General features: G+C 41.4%; 1 non-coding gene across 1 annotated transcript; it reads left to right on the top strand.

Annotated features, from left to right (window-relative positions):
- The first annotated feature begins 7,503 nt into the window (after nt 1-7,503).
- LOC114618535 lies at nt 7,504-7,622 on the top strand. Its single transcript, XR_003710964.1, has one exon. It is a non-coding gene; the product is annotated as a 5S ribosomal RNA (ribosomal RNA).
- Nucleotides 7,623-13,184: the final 5,562 nt, after the last annotated feature.

Raw genomic sequence — 13,184 nt, 5'->3', positions numbered from 1 at the left:
TTTATTATGAGGGAAGAGAGAGAAGTGGGGACCTGGAAAGGGATAGAGGCAGAGAAGGAGGACAGAAAGAGAGGAGGAGAGGAAGTGCCAGTGGTCTTCTTACATGCCCGGCTCAAGCTTGGCAGGCAATGAGGCAAGCTGTTGCTAGGTAGCTGTTGGGTGGAGCAGAGCAGAATTGTCTGTAAGTCAACAGGTAGGCCTCATTAAGATGGAGTTAGAAAGGCCATTCCAAGCTCAAGCTTGAGAGACAGAAAGCAAACCAAGCTTAAGGGACTGAAAGGATCTCAAGCCTTTCAGAAAAGAGATTCTAGCAATAGTCTAATTTGTAATACTATAAAATGATCATATAGCGCCAGTTGAGCTTTTGGGAGGTGCTTTCCCCTGACAGTTACTGTCTCAGAGATTTTCACATGTTGACTTACTTGTTTGTGATTACTGTCATCATTCCGATTTTCAGAAATTTATTGTTATATTTTATTATTATATTTATTATTATATTTAAATATTATATTTATTATAAATTAAAATATAATTTATTATTATATTTTGTTATGTGTAAGTGTCCACAGGTAGGTGTGTACATGCGGGTCCGTGAGTACAGGAGCCCCTGGAAGACAGAGGTGTCTGATCTCCTGAAGCTGGAGTTACAGAATGTTGTGAGTCACATGGCCTGGGTGCTAGGACCTGAACAAGGGACCTCTGGAAGAGCAGCCAGCGATCTTCATTGCTGAGCCACCTCCACAGCCTTGTCGTCTCACTTTTATAAAGGAACAAGGGCTGGGGTGCTGCTCAGTGGCACAGCAATTGCCGAGCACATATGAGGTCCTGGGTTCAGTCCATACTGCTGAGAAAGGAAGAAAAACAGAGAAGGAAGAATAAGAGCCCGGAAAATTAAACAACTTGTATGTGCTCTCAGAGCAAGCATCCGAACAGTGGTGCCAGTGACCTGCTCACAGAACAACAGAATGGACTTGGAGCTTTACAGTGCCGGAGTAAAAAAGTACTGCTAGCCCAGTAAGTGGGAGCCCATTGGAGGTTAACGCTTGAGAACATAAAGCTGGACCGTGGACCTCTGTGATCACAACACAGGAGCCAGCACCAGTTCCCAGTGGTCAGAGTCATGGGCTGAGCAGAATTCTGGGTGAACTACAACTGTATCACTTAGCAGCTATGAGTCTTCGAGCAAATTAGCTCTTCCCTCAGCCTTGGTTTCCTTGCCTATAAAATGGGGGTGTAAGAGTATCTTACTTAGAGCATTGCTGTGGTGACTAAGCTAGTGTCTTCTGGAAAGCACTCAGTACCAAATCAGTATCCAACACACACCGGTCAGGACACAAACATCAATGGGCGAACAGGAGAACACAGCCAGAACTTGGATCTTGAAGAAGTAGAGAGCAGTGTCCCAAGTAAGAGTTCCACTCCTAAATCTCTGGATGAAGAGCTGGTAGCTGGTGTCACACTGGAACTTTTCCTAAGTATAAAGCAAGTCAGCTCTACGTGCTGCTTGCTTGTCCTTGCCTCATATCAACACGTGTGAGGGGGAGGGGCCTTGCTCTGTTCCCACGTGTGGGTGGGGGAGGGGCTGCTGGTTCCCCAGCCTCAAGCTGCCTATGTGTCGATATTTAATTAATCGTTTCATTTGATCCTCAGGTTTCCTCAGTGGCTCCCTTCCCTTGATGCTCTCTGGGGTCTGAATACAGTAAGATTCAGTCCTAATTAGAATGGTTGAAACACCAGCAGTCTCCATTAATAAAACATCAGAATAAGACTGTTTTTTTTTTTTTCCAAGAGCTTTTTCTCTAAAGTTCTGGGAAGGTGGGCAGATTAAGGAAAGAAAAACGTTAACTAAACTCTTTTAAACCAGGTATGCGAGAACAGCTTGTCTACTTCTTTCTCTCATCTGTGGGCACATTCCAGCCTTTTATTATCCAGAGTGTCCACTGTCCAGAGGTTTCTTACCACACCCTTCCTGTGTGAGACCTCAGCTAGTAATTCCCTTTAACGGGTCTCAGTTTTTTTTCCATCTGCAAACTGGGACCACTGAGTTACACGAGCTGTTCTTTGGTCTTAAGCCTCTATACAGAGATGAGTATCAGTCCCTGGGAGAGTTCAAGTCCAAATATGGCCCTATGGGAGAACTAGCCTCAGGAATGTTCTAGATTGAATAAAGCCAGCCAATCCAATAGGCTAATCTGTTTTAGGAACATTTTGCAAATACCTCTACTGAGCAGAAGAGAGAAGGTGCAGAAAACAGTTCAATGGCAGCTACAAACATGATCCTGAAAGCCAGACAAACCTGGACCTAAAATCTGTCAGGTGTCACCCTATTGTGCTCAGTGACTCAATTTCCCTATATGGAAGTCCCTTCTTTGTGCCATTTCAAAAAAAATTCACAAGATACATTTTGTTATCTACAGAGCAGGCCTGACATACACTGGCTTTCACTTATGGGTGTCTGAGTTTACTACTTACAGAAGTAATAGTTGTAATGTCATTTGTAACTTATTCTCTGTCCCTCTTGCCAATCAACCACCCAAAAACAACCTGGGAATCCCCTCTGAGATTCAGAAAACAGCCTTCAGCTCAGAACAGCAGTAAGTTCCATGCAAAGTAATCTCTCCATCAGAGGCCGCTGTAGCTGAGGGCATTGCTGATTAGGAGAGCATATAATATGGAGTGCTGTATTGTCACTCCAAAGCCACCATGCCTGTAGTTAAATATTCTGCTTATCATACTCAAAAATGTTTCATTGGGCATTTTCACAAGCATATGTCAGTGAATTTGCTCACGTTTGCCCCTGACCCATTCACTAGCCTCCTCCACCTGCCACCATCCCCCTGCCACTTCCCTTCTCCTCACCAACAGTCTCCTTCTGTGTCTCATGCCATTCACATATGGCATGTACAAGGTAAAATTCATGCAACATTTGACTTCTCTTCCCCATCATCCCCTCCTGTTCTGCTCTCTCTCTCTCTCTCTCTCTCTCTCTCTCTCTTTCTCTCTCTCTCTCTCTCTTTTCCCATTAGACCCCTCTCTTCACCCTCCTAGTTCTTCTACTTTCCAGTGTAGATGAACTATCCTTCATATGAATACAGCATACAAAACATTATGCCTACATTCCTGTCATATGTATGTATATATATATATATACCTGAATTGGACACATGAGAGAAACGTGGCATATTTGTAGTCATTGCCTGGTTTATTTTGCTTAACATGATTCATTCTGGTTCTATCCATTCTCCCGCAAATGACATAATTTCATTCTTCTTTAGAGCTGAATAAAGCTCCATTGTGTATACATAGCATATTCTCTGTCCCCATTTACCTGGTGACTGGTAGCTAGGCTTACTCCGTAACTAGAATATTGTCAGTGGCACAACCATTACACGGATGTGTCCATCTTTGTGGTATGTTGACTTAGATTCCTTTGGGTACTCACCTTTTATTTTTCACAGAGTTTGCCCCTATCCCTGGACCAAACATCTCAGACAAATGGAACAAAATATTTTCCCCTTCAACTCCTGGCCATAGAAACTGCAATGCCCAGCTCAGCCCATTTGTCTGAAGTTGCCACCAGAAGTTCAGAGATTAAACATCCTGGGTGAAAGCTCGAATCTGCTTCTCCCTGCTTTTTTTTTTTAATACAGCAATTCATGTGAGCAGCATCCGCCTTTATCAATGATGAGGGACCTGCTTCTCCCCGCACCAGCCTTTCTTCTCTAGGAAAAGACAAGCAAGGTGTATTGAATTCTAATACATCCCCCTACAGCAGGCATCAACAGAGGGAGGCAGATGTGAAAGCTTGAGCACCAGCCGTAGCCTATCCACTCCTGGAAGTCCCTGCCCCTCCCTCTCTTTCTCTGCAAATCTACTCAGCCCCCCTAGGGAAGCTGAGAGTTCATTATGAACAGCAGCCAAAAGTCAATAAATACAGGGCTGAGATTTCAGTCACCTACTGTGGCTGTCCTCACCAGGACAAAGTAATTGCTTGGCCCCAGACTGGGCTGGGAGGCCACTCAGGGCTGGGACAAGTGGCAGGGAGCTTAGAGGAGTTCTATAGCTAGAAAGAGCTTTTTTGTCAAGCAAATTTGATCATGTCAAATATCTCCACCTCACTCAGACCTCTGTGGTGACTCCCTATGGTTTCTGGGATAAAAACCAAAACATTTAATACGGCTTGTGAGGTCCTGCAGATTCTGGCTCCTAATGACTTCTGTAGGTCTATATACAGATATCATCCCTCCCCAACTCTTAACTGCTCCAGTAAGGCCTCTTTCATCTTTTAGTTGCTAACTAGGTTTCCAGGGCTCAGAGTAAGTGTCACCCCCTCAATCTGGGAGAAATGTTACCAACTCCAGCCTTATAGAGCTTTGTGCTTATCTTTTGGTGCATTTGTTTTAGTCTGCTTTTCATGTCTGCAGAGATAGATTGATGATTGATTGATAGATGGATTGACAGGCAAATATATAGATAACAGATAAGTAAGTAGGTAGATAGACTTGTAGGTATGTAGATAGATATGTAGGCAGACAAAAAATACACACTTTCCCTATCCACTGTTAAATAACAGCAGTTTTTATGGTGTGCTTAGCACAGTGCTTGGCACAGAGTAGGAAAACATAGGTATTTGATAAATGAACAGATGAATGGGTGAGTTGTAAAGTAGGGAATATTCCTGTCAGGTCTAATGGAAATTCCAGTTTCCCGAACTCCAAATGGCAATTCAAATATCCATAAACGAGCTCAACCTTAACTATAGGAGGGTTTCTGGTGGTGAGATAAAAAGCCAGCATTCCTCAGAAACTTGTGAAGCTGGTTCTAGCTTGCCAAAAGGAGTCTTTCTCTTCTATCAGGCAGAAGGGACAAAAGGCTCTCCCTGACATACCTGTAGTGCCTATCAGCATATCAAGGTCCATGCTGTCCTCCAGGATCCCTCAGTCCCTATAGCACTTGTTACACATTTCAAAGGCTCCACACCAGTCTCCTGGCCTTCCCTCCCTAGTAGCTATTCATCCTCCTTACAACTCTTCCTATTTCCACTGTGTTCTCTCTATTTTCTGTCCCCTGCTTCTTCCCCCTCTCTCACAGATTCACGGACAGGACAGCCCTGGCCACGTCTAATCTGGGGGGCATGTTCAGTCTACTTCTTTCTTTCTCAGCTATGGACACTTCCAGATGCCCCTGGCTGTTCTCTTTCCTTCCCATCTTCATAAAACCTTTCCACATCATGGAGCAATCATGTCAACAATTTACATATCTGGTGCTAAAACCCTGGTATATGTCTAGTGCAGAAAACTTGGGAGGGCCACAAATGGACTCTTTTCCAAGGGGCTTGGCCTTTCCTAATCAAACCAAGCTGATGATTTGACTCTCCTAAGGCACAGATCATTTGTTTCTTCTGGCTTCTGGCACCCACAATATTCAAATTTCAGAATTCTGCCTCTTCAGTCACTTCTAGGCCACCTGCTCTAACCACTCATCTTCTCACCCACTCAGTAAGTGTCTTCTTGGTCTCAGTCGCTCTGGCTTCTGGAACCTGCTATGCCCTCCTGGGTGATCATATCATAGAAAGGCTGTCTCTTGTTGCCTTGCTGGAGTCTGCTTTCTGTATGCTTCTCCACTGTGTTTCAGGACATCTCTTAGCTAAGACACCTTCCCCTATCTCTTTTTACAGGAATGTTTCCTCTGGAAAGATTCTTGTCTTTAAGTCTTTTTCTAAGTCTCTCCTATCTCCTGGATTACTCCCATCTGTCTCTCAGCTCTTTCCTAGAGCTTGTTCAGTCCTCTTCCTTTTCTGCTGGAGCCTGAACTCCATGGGCTCTTATGCTCTTTCCTTCTTTCTTGGACTCAAAGATTTCTTTAAAAGCTTTCTGTCTTATTGCATACAGCTTGACCTCAGTACAGCTCAATGGCCAAAGATGATGGCACACTCAATTTTCAAAGTCTCAAAGACTGTAACAACTTCTGTCACTGCATAAGCAAATGATCCCCAAATCTCTTATCTCTAAGCTTTCTCTACTCCTTATGCTCAACAATCTCTTATCTCTAAGCCTTCTTTGCTCTCTGCTCTCAGAAGAATCTCTTAAGACCATTGTGTAAACTTTCTGCTATCTCAAAATTTATAAGTGTTTTGGATGTGGTCTAAAAAATCTATAACAAAGGTTAACTTAAAATTTGTAACAAAAATGGTTGAAACTGGCTCCCAATAATCCCAGTAGGCAGAGATCTGCCCATCCCCTCTGTGGTCTGTTCTACTTGCAATCCTGGATCTACCCTCACTCCCTGGATTCCAGCTCAGCCTGCCTCCCTGGAGGTCTGCTACCACCAGAGACAACCAGGTGAGAAATACCCACAGCCCAGTAGCCATGGAATCTGCCCTATCCCCTCTGTGCTCCATCTCCTAGTCCCCATCTCTACCTGCAATCCTGGATCTGCATTCCACTATCCTGGCCACAGCTCAGCTTTCTTCCCTAGAGGCCTGCTGCTGCCTGGGACAACCAGGTGAGATACCCAATGCCCTAATTCCCTGCCTTCTGGGACAACTGCAAACCTAGCAGCAACGAGGTCCACATTATCCCCTCTTCTCTGTATCTTCAGTTCCACACCTCTCCCTGCAAATTCAGGGCCTGTACTCCAGTCCCAAGGCCACATTTAATCCTGCTTCCTTAGAGACCTGCTGCCACCCAAGACAACTAGGAGCCTATTACAACCAGGACTATCGGGCCAGCCAATACTAGAGACAATCATATGGCTAAAGGACAGAACAAGAACACAATCAACAAAAGCCAGGGCAATATGGCACCATCTGAACCCAGCTCCCCTACTACAGCAAGCCCTGGACAACCTCATACACCTGAAGAGCTAGACAATGACTTTAAATTTCATTTTATGAAGATGATAGAGACCTTTAAAGAGAAAATAAATAAATCCCTTAAAGAAATACAGGAAAATACAATATAACAGGTAGAAGCCTTTAAAGAGGAAAGGAATAAATACAAAGAAAGACAGAAAAATATAATCAAAAAGGTGAAGAAAATGAATAAAGCTCTTCAAGTCCTGAAAATGAAATAGACACAATAAGGAAAACACAAACAGAGTCAACCCTGAAGATGGAGAACCTGGGGAAGAGAACACGGTCTATAGACAAAAGCATCACAACAGAATATAAGAGATGGAAAACAGAATCTCAGGCATAGAAGATACCATAGAGGAAATGGGTACACTGGCCAAAGAAAATGCCAAATCCAAAAAGTTTCTAACACAAAACACCCAGAAAATTTGGGACACTGTGCAAAGACCAAACTTAAGCATAATAGGAAGAGAAGGAGAAGATCCCCGGATTAAACGTCCCCAAAATATCTTCAACAAAATAGTAGAAGAAAATGCCCCTAACCTAAAGAAAGTGATTACTATAAATGTTCAAGAAGCTTACAGAACACCAAACAGATTGGACCAGAAAAGAAAATCCCTTTGCCACATAATAATAAAAACACTAAATGTGTCTTCAGCCATACCACCCTGAATGCACTCGATCTTGTCCGATCTCGGAAGCTAAGCAGGGTTGGGCCTGGTTAGTACTTGGATGGGAGACCACCTGGGAATACCGGGTGCTATAGGCTTAAAAAAAAAAAAACACTAAATGCAATCAAAACACAAAGAAAGTATATTAAAAGCTGCAAGGTAAAAGGTCAAGAAACATACAAAGACAGACCTATCAGAATTACACCTGACAGCTCAACAGAGACTTTAAAAGCAAGAAGAGCCTAGACAGATGTCATACAGACCCTAAGAGACCACAGATGTCAGCCCAGACTACTATACCCAGCAAAACTTGCAATTATCATACATGGAAAAACCAAAATTTTACATGACAAAACCAAATTTAAACAAAATCTTTCCACTAATCCAGCCCTATAAGGGATATTAGAAGGAAATTCTAATAGAAGGAAGGTAACTACACCCAAGAAAATACAAGAAATTAATAATTACAAGGAAAAACCAAAAGACAAGAAATATACAACCAAAAGTAACCAAAAAAGATGGGGAAGGACACTTCATACTCATCAAAGAAAAAATCCACCAAGATGGCGTCTCAATTCTGAACATCTATTCCCAATGGCAAGGGCATCCACATTCATAAGAGAAACATTACTAAAGCTTAAACCACACATTGAACTCTGCACATTAGTAGTGACATACTTCAACACCCTACTCTCACCAATAGACAGGTCATTGAGACAGAAACTAAACAGAGAATTAATGAAACTAACAAGTGATGAATCAAGTGGACTTAATAATATCTACAGAACATTTCACTCTAACACAGTAGAATATACTTTCTTCTCACTACCTCATGGAACCTTCTCTAAAATTGACCACATACTCAGTCAAAAACAAACCTCAAGAGATATGAGAAGTTTGAAAAAAATCCTTCCATCTTATCAGATCACCATGGATTATAACCTGATTTCAACAACAACAGAATCAACAGAAAGCCTACAAATTCATGGAAACTGAACAACTCTCTACTCAATGACCACTGGGTCAAAACAGAAATAAAGAAATAAATCAAAGGCTTTCTATGGTTCTATGAAAACAAGGGTACTCTTATGGGACTCTATGAAAGCAGTGCTAAGAGGAAAGTTTGTAGCACTAAGTGCCTTCATAAAGAAATTGGAGAGTTCTCATACTAATTATTTAAAAGTATACCTGAAAGCTCTAGAATAAAAGAAGATACAAACACACCCAAAAGGAGTAGATGGCAGGAAATTATCAAACTCAGGGATAAAATCAATCAATTAGAAACAAAGAGAACAATACAAAGAATCAACAAAACCAAGAGCTGGTTCTTTGGGAAAATCAGCAAGATAGACAAATCCTTATCCAAACTAACCAAAAGGCATAGAAACAGTATTCAAATTAACAAAATAAGAAACAAAATGGGAGACATAACAACAGACACCGAGGAAATTAAAAAAATCTTTAGGTCTTCCTTCAAAAGCCTCTACTCCACAATATTAGAAAATCTAAAGTAAATGGATGATCTTCTAAATAGGTACTACTTACCAAAGTTAAATCAAGATCAGGTAGAATATTGAAATAGTCGTATAACTCCTAAGGAAAGAGAAGTAGTCATTAAAAGTCTCTCAATCAAAAAAAGCCCTAGGGGAAATGGCTTTAGCACAAAATTCTACCAGACTTTCAAAAAAGAGCTAATGCCAACACTCTTCAAACTATTCCACAAAATAGAAACAGAAGGATCATTGCCCAACTCATTATATGAGACCACAGACACCCGCATACCTAAATCACACAAAGATTCAACAAAGAAAGAGAGTTTCACACCAATTTCCCTTATGAACATTGATGCAAAACTACTCGATAAAATTCTTGCAAACCAAATTCAAGAACACATCAAAGATATCATCTACCATGATCAAGTAGGCTTTATCACAAGGATGCAGGGGTGGTTCAATATATGAAAATCCATCAGTTTAATCCACCATAAACTTAAAGGAAAAAAAATCCACATGATCCTTCCATTAGATGTCAAAAAGGCCTTTGACAAAATCCAACACTCCTTCATAATGAAAGTCTTGGAGAAACCAGGGATATGAAGTACATACTTAAACACAATATAGTCTTTATATAGCAAGCCAATAACCAACATCAAATTAAATGGGGAAAAACTTAAAATAATTCCGCTATAATTGGGGACAAGATAAGGCTGTCAACTCTTTCTCTATCTCTTCAATCTAGGACTTGAAGTTCTATCTAAAGCAATAAGTCAACTAAAGGATATCAAGGGGGATACAAATTGGAAAGGAAGAAGTCAAAGTATTGCTATCCATAAATGATATGATGGTATACATAAATGACACCAAAAATTCTACCAGAAAACTTTTACAGCTGATAAATACTTTTAGTTTCTGGATATAAAATTAACTCAAAGAAATCAGTAGCCCTCCTTTATACAAGTAATAAACTGAATGAAAAAGAAGTTAGGGAAACAGTACCCTTCACAATAGCCACAGATAATATAAAATTCTTGTTGTAACTGTAACCAAGCAAGTGAAAGACCTGTATGACAAGGATTTTATGTCTCCAAAGAAGAAAATTGAGAAAGGTTTCAGAAGATGGAAAGATCTCCCATGCTCATGGATTGGTAGGATTAACATAGTAAAAATGGCCATTTTACCAAAATCAATCTACAGATTCAATGCAATTCCCATCAAAATTCCAACACCATTCTTTACAGATCTTGAAAGAACAATTCTCAACTCCATATGGAAAAACAAAAATCCCAGGATAGCTCAAACAATCCTGTACAATAAAAGAACTTCCGCAGGTATCACCATCCCTGATTTCAAGCTGTACTACAGAGCAATAGTAATAAAACTATATGGTATTTGTATAGAAACAGACAGATTGGTCAATGAAGTCAAATCAAAGATCAGAAATAAACCCACATACCTATGGACATGTATTTTTTTGACAAAGAAGCCAAAACCATACAATGGAAAAAGGAAAGCCTCTTCAACAAATGGTGCTGGTCTAAGTGGATGTCTGCATGTAGAAGAATGTAAACAGATCCATATTTATCACCCTGCACAAAACTCAAGTCCAGATGGATAAAAGACCTCAACATAAAACCAGATACACTAAATCTAATAGAACAGAAAGTGGAGAATAGCCTTGAACTCATCTGTACAGGAGACAGCTTCCTGAACAGAACACCAATGGCACAGGCACTAAAGTCAACAGTTAATAAATGGAATCTTGTGAAACTGAAAAACTTCTACCAAGGAAAGGTAGAAACATTAGGACAAAACAGCAGCCTACAGATTGGGAAAAGATCGTCACCAAGCTTACATCTGACAGAGGGCTAATATCCAAAATATAGAAAGAACTCAAGAAGTTAAACTCCAACAAACCAAATAACCCAAGTAAAAAATGGAGTACATAGCTAAACAGAATTCTCAACAGATGAATCTTGAATGGAAGAGAAACACTTAAAGAAATGTTCAACTTCCTTAGTCATCAGGGAAATGCAAATCAAAATGACTCTGAGATTCCATCTTACACCTATAAGGCTAAGATCAAAAACTCAAGGAACAGCACACGCTGGAAAGATTATGGAACAAGGGGAATACTCCTTCACTGCTGGTGGGAGTGCAAGCTTGTATAATCACTCTAGAAATCACTTTAGTGGTTTCTCAGAAAACTGGGAATAGTTCTACCTGAAGACCCACCTATACAGCTCCTGGGAATATAATAAAAAGATGCTCCACCATACCAGGACACTTGCTCAACTATGTTCATAGCAGCTTTATTCATAATAGCCAGAAACTGGAAACAACCAAGATGTTCCTCAACTGCAAAGTCGGTAAAGACAATGTACTTCATTTACACAATGTAATACTACTCTGCTATTAAAAACAAGAACATCATGAATTTTGAAGGCAAATGGATGAAATTAGAAAATATCATCCTGAGTGAGGTAACCCAGACCCAAAAGGACATGCATGATACGTACTCACTTATAAGTGAATAGTAGCCATAATACAGGATAACCATGGTATAATCAAAAGACCCAAAGAAGCCAAATAACAAGGAGGGACTAAGGGAGAATGTTTGTATCTTTCTCAGAAGGAGAAACAAAATAAATATCAGAGGTGGATGGAAGGAGGGAACTGAGTGGGAGAGGGGATGCGGAAGGGAGCAGGGTGAGTGTGGGAGAGGATCAGGTGTAAGGAGAGCAGGGGAGACCGAAGAGAAATCAGCAGTGGGTGGGAAGGCAATCTCTAGGACTTGCCAGAGACCTGCGATGAGGGGAGGTCCAAGAGGGTCTATGGAGCTGACTCTAGCTGAGACTGCTAGGAGTTGGGGATATGGATCCAGAAGTGGCCACTTCCTGCAACCAGGTAGGACTTCCAGTGGAGGAACAAGGACAGCAACCTACCCAGAAAACCTTCAACCTTCAATGTATCCTGCCTACAAGATATGTAGGGACAACTTCTTTGTTTAACCCCTTTGTATCAAAATATGATTGGTTAATGCAACAGCCCACCCCACTCCCCATACTTTGCGTTCTCATTCTTTAAAAATGTTGTACTATCTTCCTTCAAGGACAGTTCAGATCCTGAACACAGAAAATAAAGCTTTCATATCAAGTATCTGTCTCTAAAGTGAGTTTTCTCAGCTTTGTCCCCAAATCCAACAGTGTGATCACACCCAACTTCTTCTGGCTGGGTGAATAAACCAGATGCTTCTGTCATTGCCTGACTACCCTCCCATTTCGTGCCTTCGACCTGCATTCCAGCCTTCCTTAAGCTCCTGGGGTTGAAGCAGTTAAAGATTAATGTCATCCTTTATCAACAAAAGACTGGATTGTTGGGTCCAAAGGAAATTCCAATTCCCCAACTCCAAAAGACGGTCCAGATATCCAGAAATTAACCTTAAGCTGGCTATAGAAGGATTTCAGGTGGGTAGATAAAAGCCAGCATTCTTCAGGAATTTGTGAAGCCTGTTCCTCTCTGCCAAAGGAATCACTTCCCTTACATCTAGCAAAAGGGACAAATGGCTCTCCGTTGACATGCCTGTGGTGCCATGCTGGCCTCCAGACTCCTTCAGTTTTTACTCACAAGTATTTGTTCTACATTTCAAAGGCTCTATGCCAGTCTCCTGGCCCTTCCTTCCATCAGCTACTCACTCTCCTTATAACCCGGCTATTCGCAGTGTTCTGGGCTCCTGCTATTCTTATGCTCTCTCTGTTCTCTGTCCCATGCTATTCTCTCCTCTCTCACAGACAGTCATGGCCATGTCTGCTCTGCTGGTCATGTTCAGTCTACTTCTTTCTCTACTCTGGACTTGTTCAGATGCTTCTGTTCTTCCACCTACAATAAAAACCTTCACCTAAACCATATAGTGAAGAGGTCATGGCAGCAGTTTCTTTACTACCCCCTCCTCGAGTACATCTGGTACTGAAGCCCTCACATACAATTTTGAGAACTGGAAACAGAAGATGTACGCATCAAAAGGGAAGAGAGACTTGGGAGTTAGATAGAGATGCTCATAGGTCATCCCTGACTAGGTTCCTACTGTGCACTAGCTTCTGTTCCATGCAGTGGGAATGTTGCAGTGAATAAAACAGATAAAAATCTTCTCCTTGGCACAGTTCT

Source organism: Grammomys surdaster, unplaced genomic scaffold, assembly GCF_004785775.1.
Source record: "Grammomys surdaster isolate TR1022 unplaced genomic scaffold, NIH_TR_1.0 142, whole genome shotgun sequence".
Lineage (NCBI taxonomy): Eukaryota > Metazoa > Chordata > Mammalia > Rodentia > Muridae > Grammomys > Grammomys surdaster.
Note: the sequence above shows the minus strand (reverse complement) of the source record. Positions and strands in the feature narration are given on the sequence as shown.